The sequence below is a fragment of the Amblyomma mixtum genome, unplaced genomic scaffold (assembly GCF_055824585.1).
Source record: "Amblyomma mixtum isolate Tamu unplaced genomic scaffold, ASM5582458v1 scaffold_33, whole genome shotgun sequence".
NCBI lineage: Eukaryota > Metazoa > Arthropoda > Arachnida > Ixodida > Ixodidae > Amblyomma > Amblyomma mixtum.
In genome coordinates, this window is record NW_028317730.1 from 5,385 (window position 1) to 19,496 (window position 14,112).

Sequence of the window (14,112 nt, forward strand, 5' to 3'; positions counted from 1 at the left end):
TTGTTCACAAGCAGTATGCTGCGCAGGAGGTCACGCTCCCCACAACACCGCCTTTCCCATACACGATGGTGTCAGTGCTGCCACTAAAGCAGTCTGACCCACCTGTACACATTCTAAACATTTACTGGCCACCCAAACTCAAGAACGACACGTGCAATGAAATTTTCACCCAAGCTATGCAGGTGGCGGGAAGGGATCCCCTTCTGATTGTCGGCGACTTCAACGCCCCGAGCAGGCTATAGGGGTACCTCCGGGAGGACAGACGTGGGAGGAAGCTTGCGGAACTTCTTTTTACACTTGGAGTCACTTAACACACTGACCCCGCCAACCCAACACGTGTCGGCAATTCGATTCAACGAGATACTCGCCCGGACCTCACATTTACACGCAACATACGCCATGCCGACTGGCTGAATACAAAGGACACTTTGGATAGTGAAGACTGTATAATCAACACAACCGTTTACATGCGTCCCCTGAAAAGCCCACTGACACAAGCTCGTGTGCCGGACTGGACAACTTTCCGCACCTCTCTACCTATCGTAGACCCCCTCCACTCGGGATACAATGCCTCATCCAAATCGCTCACGTCTACACTCACAAACAGGAAAAGCAGATACAGCTCACAGAAACACAAACGGACGTGGAAATCCACTTGCTCCACCTTTTGGAGGCCGGCCGCAGCCTCACCAAACGGTGGAAGAAACAGAAACATAATAGACGCCTAAAGAAACGCATCCTCGAACTCAGACAACAGGCAGCGGAATATGCTAGTCAGCTAGCTGACACTAACTGGGTGGACCGGTGCAACGCGGCTGCGCTTCAGATGTCTGGCCGCAACACGTGGCGCCTGTTCCGCGCTCTCATCGATACAATACAGACACGCACGGAAACCCAACGCCACTTACATAGGGCATTGCACAACTTTACAGGAACAACACAGCTAGCGCACACGCTCAGGGATCGATACCTGTGCACCACTAAGGACTCCCGGCCGGCGGTGTACTCGTATGTATTCGAAGAGAACACGAAGCTGGACACCCCGTTCCAGCTCCACGACCTCCGGACGGCCTTAAGCAAGATGAAGCGGGACACTGCACCTGGGCGCGACAAGGTTACGGTCAAGCTCTTGGCCAACCTTCCCGACGCAGCCTACGCCGCGCTCCTCAAATACATCAATAGCATTTGGGACGGAGAGACTCCTCTCCCTCTCGATTGGAAATAGGCTCTCGTGACCTTCATCCCGAAGGCCGGCAAACCTATTGATGTGGAGAACCTTCGCCCCATCTCCCTCACGTCTTGTGTCGGCAAGCTGATGGAGACGATGGTGTTCGACAGACCATCCGATTATCTTGAAACACAGCACATTTTCGCGGACATCATGTTCGGTTTTCGTCCTCACAAGTCAGCACAGGATATACTTCTGCAGCTAAACCACGACATTTTAGATCCTGTCGAATGTCCCCACAACGACAAGGTGGTCCTAGCCTTGGATCTTAAAGGCGCGTTCGACAACGTCAAACATGAAATAATCCTGGACCACCTCAGTAACACCAACTGTGGCCACTAAACATTCCATTACATAAGGCAATTTTTTACAGACCGTCAAGCCTATATACGCATACAAGATATGCAACACGGGCCATACACCATCGGCTCGAGGGGAACACCTCAAGGCGCGGTCCTGCCTCCCCTGCTCTTCAATTTGGCAATGCTTCGTCTTCCCTCCAAATTGTCTTCTCTGACTGGGATACATCACGCTCTTTATGCGGATGACATTACAATCTGGGCCACGCAAGGTAACCTGGGCCACATGGAGTCCTGCCTGCAAGCAGCGGCGACCCTAGTCGACGACTAGGCGGCCTACTGCGGACTCCAGTGCGCCCCAGCTAAATCAGAATTTTTGCACTTACGTCCATCCCCTCGGGACACAACTCCGCTGCGCATCAGTCTCCCCTCGGGACTGATCAGGGAGGCCAAGGAGATCCGCGTCCTTGGCCTCTTCAGGCACCACCAACACAGAGTCGGCACCACCCTAGCCAAACTTCACACGGTGCGAGACCAGGTGGGCCGCACGGTCCGCCGGGACTCCAACAAGTGGGGCGGATAACGAAGCAAGGATGCACTGCGGCTTGCCCATGCTTTTGTAACGAGTAGAATCCTCTACTCAACTCCCTACTTGCACCTGCGCGAACAAAATGATGGCAAACCGAGGTCACCCTGCGGAAAGTCATTAAGCGGGCTCTCGATCTCCCGGTCGCCACGTCCAACCATAGACTTCTGGCCTTGGGCGTGGTGAACACATTCTGGGAGCTTCGAGAAGCCCACTTAGTCAACGAATACACGCGTCTTGCACAGACCACGTCCGGTCGCCGCCTCTTGGACCGGCTACACATCAAACACGACTACCACATTGAGGAAAAGGAGAGAGTGCCAGAACCCTGGAGACGCGCCCTCCGGGTCCGACCCCTTCGCCGCAACATGTCCAGAAAAGACCATAGCGGTCGTCGCCAGGCGCGCGCTGAAGCGTTGGCGATATACTATTGTAACCAAGAACACGTGTATTACGTGGACGTTGCCGGCCCACACCACGGGGGGTGGTACACGGCCGCCGTCGTACACAACACAAACACAGTTAACGGGCTCACTTTCAAAGCCTACAGCGCAACACACGCGGAGGAGATTGCCACTGCCCTGGCTCTCATGAATCCCAAGTCGAAACAAATCATCTCCGACTCGCGAGTGGCCTGTCGGAACTATGAGTTTGGCAGGCCTCCCGCGCTTGCCTGGCGCATACTGTATTATAGCTGCCGATGCGAAGATCCAACACCACGCAACCTGATTTGGGCCCCCGGTCACCAGGGGCTCGAGGGAAACGAACAGGCCGATCACGCCGCCCGCGCAGTCTCTCCCCGGGCTATCTCCCTGTCCTTGGAAGGTACTCCCAGTCAGACAATCTGGCCCTTACATACAAACAAATCACCGATTACTACAAGGAGGAGCACCGGCGCTGCCCGGCCCCTTGTAAGGGTCTGGATCACGCTGACGAGCGCTTCCTCATCAAAATTCTCGCTAACACTGTACTGTGCCCGGCGGTACTTAAACATTTCAATACATCCTTTCATGGCGCGTGCCAGTTGTGTGGGGAGGTGGCTGACACCTTCCACATGGTTGGGGCGCGTAAATCAAACCCATCTATCCCCCCAACCCCAACCCCACCAGAGAGGACTGGGAGGCGGCCCTGCTCGGCTGTCAAGAGCTAAAGTCCCAAAAGGCCTTGGTTCAACGGACGCGGGCGGCGTTGCTTGCCAATGGGGCTCCGGAATAGGGGCTCCACCTAGTATTGTGAGGGGAAAAGGCCAATAGGGTCCTACCCCAATCACCTTTCTGTGTAAATTTAATTGATGATAGATGTTTTTCACCACCACCATTACCACACAGAATAAACGGTTGAACTGTACAAATGTCTCGCTTTGTTTCAGAATCTTGAAGCAGCTCACACCCTACAATTGGTGACCCGGCTTTCAAAGAACCTAAGTAACGTAGAGCCAAGCTATTCCTCACGCTAACGAAAACAGGATGGATGCCAACTCACGCAGCTGAAATGGAGGCGAATCAACCGCCGGCGCCCAGCCCTAGCCAGACAATACAATGTCAGATCTGCCCGGCGAAGCCGTCTCTGCTGTCACTGTCCGTCTCCCACCGTACTGGGAACGCAACCCGGCCGTGTGGTTCCTTCAAGTGGAATCTCAATTCCAGCTCTCAAGAATCACATTGCTGAAGCAGAAATTCCCCCACGTGGTCGGCGCACTGCCACCAACAGCTGCAGGAGAGGTGTCCGACCTACTCACCTCGTTCAGCACCAATCCCCAGGCACATCCATAAAATAACTGAAGCCAGCCCTACTGGAATGAACGGCCGCGCCCGAAAGAGCAAGAATACAACAGCGACTCTCCGCGGAAGAGCTCTGTGACCGACGGCCAAGTCAGCTCTTGTGGCGGATGACGCAGCTCCTCGGTGATAGAGTGCAGACCATGGACAGTGCTGTGCTACATGACCTTTTTCTACATCCCCTACCGTACAACGTCCAAATGGTGCTTGCAATAGCCGCAACCATATAGATTTGACATCGCTTGCCGCGCTAGCCATCAAAGTGATGGAAGTGGCCACACCACACTTCACTATCGCTGCCGTCAGCACGTCCATGCAATCGTCGCCTTTGGACGTTCCTGTAACCACTCCTCAGCCGCCTCATATTGCATCCACCACCGCTACCCCTTACGAAGTTGACCGCCTTTGTTCTCGGCTCAAGAAACTGATTGCGGCAAAAACACTCTCAGAGCCGCCTTCACGCTGTGGACGCCAGCGTCATCGCTTCTCGACCCCTTGACGGCGTGAGCGAAGTCAATCCTCAGGCCCCCGCACCTGCTACTACCATCGTCGCTTCGGAGCCAACGCCCGCCACTGCCTCCTGCCTTGCACCTTAGCGGAAAACCGGCCGGCCGACCACTAGCGGCGACGAGCGGTCTGTGCCAAGAAGACAGAACCACCAGACAGAAATTTCTCATTAACACCGGAGTCCAGGTGAGCGTTCTCCCAGCCACAAAAGCAGAGCGTGCTTCTGCTGCAATTTTCGACTTCCAAGCAGTGAATGAAACGCGCATTCTAGTACACAAACAGCGCTCTGTGATGCACAACCTCGGTCTTCGAAAAGTCTTCCGGTGGGTGTTTTTAGTCGGCGACGTTGGTTCTGTCATAACTGGTGCCGATTTTCTAAACCAGCACGAGCTCCTCATCGACTTCAAGTGAAGGCGCCTCATTGACTCCGCAACCAAACTCTTTATTCACCGCATTGCAGTGCGCCCAACTACCGATATAGCACCCTCATGAGCTGCAGTGCCAAGGAGGCATTTTCAGCCCTGATTAATGAATTTCCGAAGCTAACGTCACCCCCAGATTGGACTCAACCCGTCTACCACGACATTCAGCACCACATCATAACATCGCGACCACCCGTTTTCACTCGCCCACGACGCCTGGCCCCGGAAAAACTCAAGGTAGCCCGTGCAGAATTCGAGCATAAGCTCCTATCATCAGAGCCTCATCCAGCCGCTGGGCATCTCCACTCCATCTTGTCCCGAAAAAGTCAGGAGGCTGGAGACCATGTGGAGACTAACGTTTCCTGAACACCAAGACCATTTCGGAGCGATACCCACAGCCCAACATGCAAGATTTCACGTCGGCTCTGTACGGTGCGACCATCTTTTCAAAAATAGATCTTCGGGCAAGTTGTCCCGTAGCGAGTTTCAGTGTTTTTGGCGCCAATTGCGGCAGCCGGGAGCCGACGAGCAGAGTGTTTCCTTGGTGCCATCGGCTTTTGGCTTAATTGCGGCCTTCTTGTTGCGAAGAAGACACAGCTCCCCTGTTGAGCGCTCCGCGTGCGTCCCCCACTTCCGCTCGCTAGGCGCGGTCGGATCAGGTTACGGAGTCGGTATTAGGCTGTAGATTCCGAGCTGTTTTCTGGCGCCGTTTCCCGTGTCTTGCCGTGCAGTGCCTCTCTGGGCCGCGTTCCGCGATATGTGTTTGGGCAGTCAGAGTCCGTCGTCGCCTGATTCGCGCATAACACATATACACAAATGCGAGGGCTCCGTCCTTACTCGTGCAAGGGTGCGAGCTGGCGCTGGCAGGGGGTTTTGTGTATTTTAGTTTAAGAAAGTGTACGTGTTTGCTGTCGGCATGTCTTTAAAGTATGGTGTCACGATATTGTGGGCGGCTAGATGTTTGGTTGGCGCCGAAATTATAATCAATCGGGCCAACCTGCCCACCACTGAACTCTCCGTAAATTTGGAGGGGGAGGAGCGACAAACTTCTCCACCCCGGGTGCGGAAGATGAGGTTCGACTGCTGACCTGCGATAGGGGCCACGCCTGATTAGCCGTTGACCGGAGGCATGAGGCGTAGGCAAGTTTCTTTAACAACCCTCTTATTGGGCAACCGATAAGAACAAAAAGTTACAACACAAAGCTAAACAAAGTAGCGTAAATACGCGACGCAAGTTACAAACACAGAATGAGAAAGCAACACAAACAACTATTAACAAGAAAAGGAGAACATAGGGCCGAGAACTATACAACGTCACAAGAACAAAGCAATAATGTACGAAAGGTTACGACGAGAAAGAGCGTCAGGACAAAGAAAGAGAGTAAAGCGAGTGGTGAGAAACGGTGGCTTCGCTGCGTAGTGGCAAGGTCGGGTCGCAGGGAGCGTCGGGCTGCGGAGGCGCGCGGGGCTGATGGGGGGTTGCGGATACGGGCGAACTTGGGCCACACGTTTTCGGGACCGCCGTCACCGCGCTCTACGCGGTCAGACACCCGCCTTAGCGCGCTTGCCGACCACTTCCCTGGCTGACCTCACACACGTCCACACGCACCGAAATCTCCAAGCCCACTAACTCGCTCGCGGTTTTCCCGCCACCGTGTTCCCGCGGCAAACCAACAAACAAACAAAAACCAGCAAACGAATCCTCCAGGCACAGTGCGCCAACGATTTGCAGATGTTGAGAACAAGGGGGGGGGGGAAGAAATGCGAAGAAATTGAAGGGGACGCGAGGGAAAGCCACGGTGCTCACGAGGGGCGATGCTAACTTGCCAAGGTCGGAAGGGGTGCTGGGGCATTCACCGGCCGCTTCCCGTCCCACCTTGTACAATCGCTCGCTTCCCGGCGATAATCCTGGGGAGGGGGCGGCGTAGCCTTGACCCTCCAGTGTCGCAAGCGGGCAACTGCCCCCGCGAGGGGCGCAAAATCATCGCCACCGCGTCGCGGCATGCCAGCGAACAACCGGCGCCGTGGCCACCTCGCCCACAAAAGAAAAAGGAACGCAAGGCATGCACGAACTTTGTGACACAACCCCCACGAAAAGGATGCTATTCTTAATAATGTTAAAAAATAAAATACACAAGTATCGTGCATGCACAAAGGCGTCTTTCGGTGAAACCAACACACGAGGTCTGTTAGAAAAGTATCCGACTTTATTTTTTTTTTTGCGAACACCTGAGGGATATGAAACAAGCGCGCTTGCATCAGCTGACCTTGCACCTTCGTGCGCATGCACGAATTTTTTCCCGCCTGCCGATAGCGTCAGTCGCTGGGACGCAGCGTTTGAGTGAGGCAGTGCGGAGTGCTCTCGTCGGTTTTTTATTGCAAGAAAAATGGCGGAGTGACAGGAGCAGCGCTACTGCATCAAATTTTGCCAGAAACTGGGCGACAGCCAAGTGGAAACCATTCGGAATATTCAGACGGCTTTCGGTGACGGTGCTAAGAGCACCACAGAGATTAAGCAGTGGTACAATTGGTTTAAAGACGGCCGCACATCGGTGGAGAGAGATCCACGCTCCGGTCGGCCATGAACATGCCGAAACGACCAGGTCATTGTCGAAGTGAACGCTGCGGTGATGCGGGACCATCGTGTGACTATCCGAGAAATGGCGGAGGAGGTGGACACCAGCAATTTTTCTGCACATTCCATTATCACCGAAGATTTGGTCATGGAGAGAGTTGCTGCAAAATTCGTGCCGAAGCTGCTCACGGTGGAGCAAAAGCAGCTTCGTGTTGAAGTCTCAAAGGGCATGCTCGATTCCACAAACAGTGACCCCGACTTCACCGACACCATGATCACTGGTGACGAGTCTTGGGTGTACGGGTACGACTCGGAAACCAAAACCCAGTCGTTAGAGTAGAAGCATTCCACGTCACCGAGACCAAATAAGGCCCGCCAAGTGCGCAGCAATGTCAAAGTGATGCTGACTGCTTTCTTTTACTGCCTCTGTGTGGCACACCACGAGTACGCACCCCACATAGTCAAACAAAGACCAAAGAGTACTACAGGGATGTCCTCCGTCGCCTGCGTGGTGCTGTGCGGCGCAAGAGACCGGAGTTGAGGTCAAGAGGAAATTGGCGCATCTATCACGACAATGTTCCTGCACAATCCACGCACATGATTCAGACTTTTCTGGCGAAAAACCAGACTCCTGTAGTTCGACAGACTCCTTGCTCTCCTGATATGGCCCCCTGCGACTTCTGGCTGTTTCCCAAAATCAAGAGGCCATTGAAAGGAGCGCGATATCAGACAAGAGGGGACATTATGGCTGCAACGACAGCTGAGCTAAACTCCATTCCGAAAGGGGCCTTTTCGGAATACTTCCAAAAATGGAAGCACCGTTAGAAGTGCGTGTAGTCCCAAGGAGACTACTTTGAAGGTTATTAGGTTTTTAACGCTCCAGTTATGCCAGCTTTTTTCTTCGACCAAGGTCGGATACTTTTCTAACAGACCTCGTAGGTGCAAGACGCGCACTTCAGAGTAACCAGCGCGCACCATGTCGTCGTCTCATCAGTTTTCCCACAAAGGTCCGCACAATAACGCACTGACACAACACTTCACGCAGTCACATCTCAGTAACTGCCAACTGTTCAATACTGCAGTTTCACAGAAACAGTACACATTCCATCGAAACAGTTCGACACTGAAACGTTAAGCAACACACAAACTTCTTGCGCTGCGCAACATTCCCAGCACTACAAAATCGTTCACAAAATATGAAGACAAGGAAAAGGAATGACCAACTAGGCGGAAAGGAGCTTCGGAGCTCGTGATAGTCAAGGTTCCGCTGAATGCATTGAGTGCCGGACTGTTGCCCTCCTTCAGTGTGGCACTGAGTTGGACCTCCCCGTACATCTTTGTGCGGGGCTTTCCAGACAGAAATTTTCGGTTTCATACCTCGACGTTAAGGCAGCCGGCGCGAGGGATCGCTCGGGCGTCGACAATAGGACGCTTCAACCGCAATGGTTTAACGCGAGAACGTCTCTGCTCGCCTAGCTTTTTCAACAGCTTTGTGGAACGCAGGCTCACCAAGCGCGTCTTTTCTTTTTTAGCGTTCCCTTTGTCCGTCTCCCTCGAGCTACACCGAGCCACAATGTCGTAACCAGGCCTCACGTGAGAATAACTCCATTAGCGGGAGGTTACTGACTTTACGTCATTTGCCGGTTGTGTGCTTGGCTGTGCGGAAACCGCAGACTCGCAGCAACCGGCTCGCCCTACCCTCACGTATGCCTGTACACCTCTCTGCACTCCTGGCTGCTGCTCCGAAAACGGGCCATCCGTTAAAGCGACCGGCCTTGTGCCGGCTGCTTGTCGCGGTTCTAGCCGCGCGGGAACTGCGGCTTCCCCACGATCCGCTTGTTCCCTTAAGGGGCACAACAGTGCTCAATTCTCTACGTCAGGCTCGACAGCCGATGAGTCCGAGCAATGCTTCTCGACTTCGACTGTTCCGTCGAGCTCTGCTTTACTTTCCTCAACATCATGAGGGCCGGGGCATTCCACAGCTTGTTGCTCGGTCAGCCGCTCGGGAGCCGCGACTTCGCCGAGATCTTTGTTCCCGAAAGTGTGGTCCAGTGTACCATCCTCCGGGTCAGGCGGTGCTGTAACCGCCATGGTGACGTCTGAGGGGGGTGCCTGCACTCGGCTGAATTGCTCTTCCAGCATATTCATTTCAGGTGTCTCCGGACCCACCTCTACCCCGACTGCATGGTCGAGCTCACCGCCTCGTCCTTTGACGACACAAAGTTCACCCCCCTGAACGTAGGCTCACCATGCTCGGGAGGCGTCCGGAAATCCACCTGGTCTGCTTCTGGTGCCACTTCTACTACCGCCCTGCAGTCGCCTTGCCAGTAATCTCGTTCGCTGGCATCAAGCACCTTTCGTGCTGTCTCACATGACACTTTGATTTTGTCTGAAGGTGCATCGGAGCCTTCGCTCCTCCTAGCCTTGCTTCGTGCTCGGAGAGCCTCAAGTTCTCTCTGCAGCTCCAGCATCCTGCGCGCTGAGCGTGCTTTGTCTAGCTCGTCCTCCTGACGACGGCGCTCATACTACTCGCGAAGCCGCTGCTCCTCTCCTTTCAAGAGCAAGAGCCGACGAGCGGAGCGCGCTTTACCCCTTTCGTCCTCAAGACGACGGCGCTCATCCTCATCGCGACGACGGTCGCGTAGACGCTCATCTTGCGCCTTCCGCTCATTCCAGAAAATTTCACGAAGGCCAGGTACCTCGAGGCCCAGAGCCTTTCCTCGCCTGATGAGGCTCTCTAAGTCCTCCATCGTACACATGCTCTTAGCTGGGACAGCGCGCGCTATCTCACTTGAACGCTATGCCTCGCGGCCAAGGCCAATCGTGGTCAGCAAGTCCTGTCCGCGAACGCCAGTTTGCCAGGATATTGTGGGCGGCTAGATGCTTGGTTGGCGCCGAAATTAAAATTAATCGGTCCAACCTGTTTACCACTGCACTCTCCGTAAATTTAGAGGGGGAGGAGCGACAAACTTCTCCAACCCGCGTGCGGAAGATGAGGTTCGACTGCTGACCGGCGATAGGGGCCACGCCTGATTAGCCTTTTGACCAGAGGCATGAGGCGTAGGCAAGTTTCTTTAACAACCCTTTTACTTGGGCAACCGATAAGAACAAAAAGTTACAACACAAAGCTCAACAAAGTAGCGTGAATACGCGACGCAAATTACAAACACAGAATGAGAAAGCAACACAAACAACTATTAACGAGAAAAGGAGAACATAGGGCCGAGAACTATACAACGTTACAAGAACAAAGCAATAAATTACAAAACGTTACGACCAGACAGAGCGTCAGGACAATGAAAAAGAGTAAAGCGAGTGGTGAGAAACGGTGGCTTAGCTGCGTAGTGGCAAGGTCCGGTCGCAGGGAGCGTCGGGCTGCGGAGGCGCGCGGGGCTGATGGGGGGTTGCGGATGCGGGCGAACTTGGGCCACACGTCTTTGGGACTGCCGTCGCCACGCTCTACGCGTCAGACACCCGCCTTAGCTCGCTTGCCGACCTCACACACGTCCGCACACACACACTAATGAAGCTAATCGTGTCCTGTCTTACTTACGACGTAATTTGTCAGTAGCTTCTTCGTCTATTAAAACTCTCGCCTACATAATGTTGGTTTTTCCCAAGCTGGAATATGCATGCGCAGTTTGGGACCCTCACATTTCTTATCTAACTAAAGCACTTGAATCAGTGCAAAAACCGTGCAGCTAGATTCATCCATTCAGACTACTCTTATCATTCTAGTGTGACTGCCATGAAGTCAAGAGCTAACCTGCCTGACCTCGAGCTGCGACGCAAAATCTGCCGACGAGTCCTTTTCCACAAGTTTTATCATTCATCCCTTGCAGATCTAAAACCAGCTCATCACGTGTCTCCTCGCACCAGTCACAGCAAAGCCGTTTATCCCCCCCGCGCACGCACCACTGCGCACCTTCATTCCTTCTTTTCCCAGACTGCAGTAGACTGGAATGGCCTGCCTGCCGATGCCGCACTCCACACCAGCCCCGTCCATTTTAAAAAAGCCATTGAAAATGTTCTGTTTTAAACCCCATGTCATTCATTTCAGATTCATTTTTTGTATTGTTTCCCCTCATGTAATACCCCTATTCAGGGGCATTTGAGGTGTACAATAAATAAATAAATAAATCTCCAAGCCCACTAACTCGCTCGCGGTTTTCCCGCCACCGCGTTCCCGCGGCAAACCAACAAACAAACAAAAACCAGCAAACGAATCCTCCAGGCACAGTGCGCCAACGATTTGCAGATGTTGAAGAAACTCGAAGAAGAAACTGAAGGGGACGCGAGGGAAAGCCACGGTCCTCACGAGGGGCGATGCTAACTTGCCAAGGTCGGAAGGGGTGCTGCGGCATTCACCGGCCGCTTCCCGTCCCCACCTCGTGCAATCGCTCGCTTCCCGGCGATAATCGTGGGGAGGGGGCGGCGTAGCCTTGAGCCTCCAGTGTCGCAAGCAGGCAACTGCCCCCGCGAGGGGCGCAAAATCATCGCCACCGCATCGCGACATGCCTTCGAACAACCGGCGCCGTGGCCACCTCGCCCAAAAAAGAAAAAGAAAAGCAAGGCATGCACGAACTTTGTGACACATGGGTTCTGATTGGTTTCGGTAACGTCTTTTTTGATTGGCCTAATTGGTCCTAAAAAGGGTCCGCAGAATGCTGTCGGAGCTCCTGTGGTTGGCTCCGGTAACGCCTTTTCTGACTGGTCCAAAAAAGGGTCGCCAGAATGCTGGTGAAGTGTATTGATGAGCGGGTTTTTCAACACCAAGGGGACTCGAGAAAGTAACGGCTGCTCTCCGGCTGCTGCTGGGCACCTCCGCTCCATATATGCTGCACGCCCCGCTGTATGACTGACTATAATGAAACTTTAACCAATGATTCGCATCTACCTCTAATAAATGAAGTCGATCAATGCATCTCATCGACGCCTTCTGGTCCCCTTCTTCGATGCGGCGGAGCTCTCGTCACGGCACGGAAGCACGCTTCGCTACAAGTGGTGGAGGTTGCGTGGTAACGAAGAGCCCGCTCTACTGGAAATGCGCCCCAATATGAGGAGTGAGTAAAGGCAGACGTCCGCGGACTTCGATACGATGACGAGCCCACAACCGAGACCGTCCATCACCCCGCCTGTGTTCAGGGGAGCCCCGGAATAGTCCGTGGCGGAGTGTCTGACCTGCTACGAGCACGTAGCTCCGCTCAACTTATGGAACAACGACACAAAGGTGAAATGTGAAGATAGGTGAACCTTTCTGTTTATGGCGATGCAAAAAAAAAATAGCACACTACGCAACTACTCGCTGGTGCGCCATGTTTGGGGAGCGAATGGGCAGCAGAGCTCAAGACTTGCTTCAGCAGCGGACACGCTGCTGAGTTATCTCTTTGTGAGAATTGTATTGAAACGCTTTTTATAAAGCTTTCTATCGGACTTATAGTTGAAGTATTGTAGCTGCAACCTAACTCATCAATAGCAGTCTTTCTTGAAAAATTTGAAACTATGCTTGCAGAAATATTTGGTGGGAAATGAAATGCAAGCATTGTTGGAGATGTTAATATTGATCTATCACCTGCCACACAACATAACTATACCCTTCTCCTCGAACCGTTCGCATTGAGTAGTCTCATCTCAGAATCAACCCATATAACGAGTACCTCATGCACTTTAACAGATCATGCCCTATGCAACATTGACCCAGGTGTGAAAGCTGGTACTTGGGCTGACATGATTACTGACCACCTGCCGATTTTGGTATTATTTGAAATAGAGCTACGTAAGCAAAAACAGGCATCAGTCAGCAAAATGCGTTCTAAAATCAATTACGTTTCACTGCGCAAAATGCTTAAACAAACCACTTTTACTTCTGCCTGTGGCAAGGATGTAAATGGTGAGTCCGCTTAATTCTTAGCTCTTCTGAAAACCTCTATTACCCGGAGCTCTACAGTTTCGCCTAAAAAATACAGACAGCCAACATGTCTCTGGATGGCAACTGAGATCTTAAACATGCTGAAGGAAAAGGACAAACGGTACCATAAATGGAAGCAACTGAGAACAATCGACTATCATCTAAGCCAGTTTAAACGCTACCGCAATCTATCTGTGTCTCTTATGAGGAAGAGGAAAAAATAATATTTTTCGTCACTTGTAGGCGAAACTCGGGGTAATACGAAAAAAAAATGTGGAACATAGTTAATGATGCAGTTAGCCTTCGTTCAAGAGTGGATGTTTTGCCTGAATCAGCTACCGAAGACACGGCTGAACTATTTAATGCCTATTTTGCCTCCATAGGACCTTCGCTGGCTTCACGGATTAATATAATGTAGCCTCGTTAAGAATGCCTCAACCGGTTAACAATACTTTCGTATTGCCTGACTTATCAATACAAGAAGTAATAGCAGCAGTCAGCAGTCTCTCAATAGGCAAAGCAGCAGGCGTAGACGCAATACCTGTGAGACTTATAAAAAACAACATTGATATCCTAGTACCCATTTGTTGCATCTTTTTAATAATTTCCTGGGTACTGGATTGTATTCTCTTGAGCTCAAAAGCCGCTAAGGTCATGCCTATTTAAAGTGGTGAGCGGTCCATTCTGTGGAACTCTGGGCCACTTTCGGTATTAAGTGTAATTAATACAGTATTCATAAAGGGGTTCTGCAAGCGAATACAAAGCTTTTAACTAAGTACAATGTCCTCTTTCCAAATCAGCATGGTTTC

The 14,112-nt window shown here is 52.5% G+C and overlaps 1 pseudogene; it reads left to right on the top strand.

Moving 5' to 3' along the window:
- Positions 1-7,207: 7,207 nt before the first annotated feature.
- LOC149324432 (protein GVQW3-like) lies at positions 7,208-7,735 on the top strand (annotated as a pseudogene).
- Positions 7,736-14,112: the final 6,377 nt, after the last annotated feature.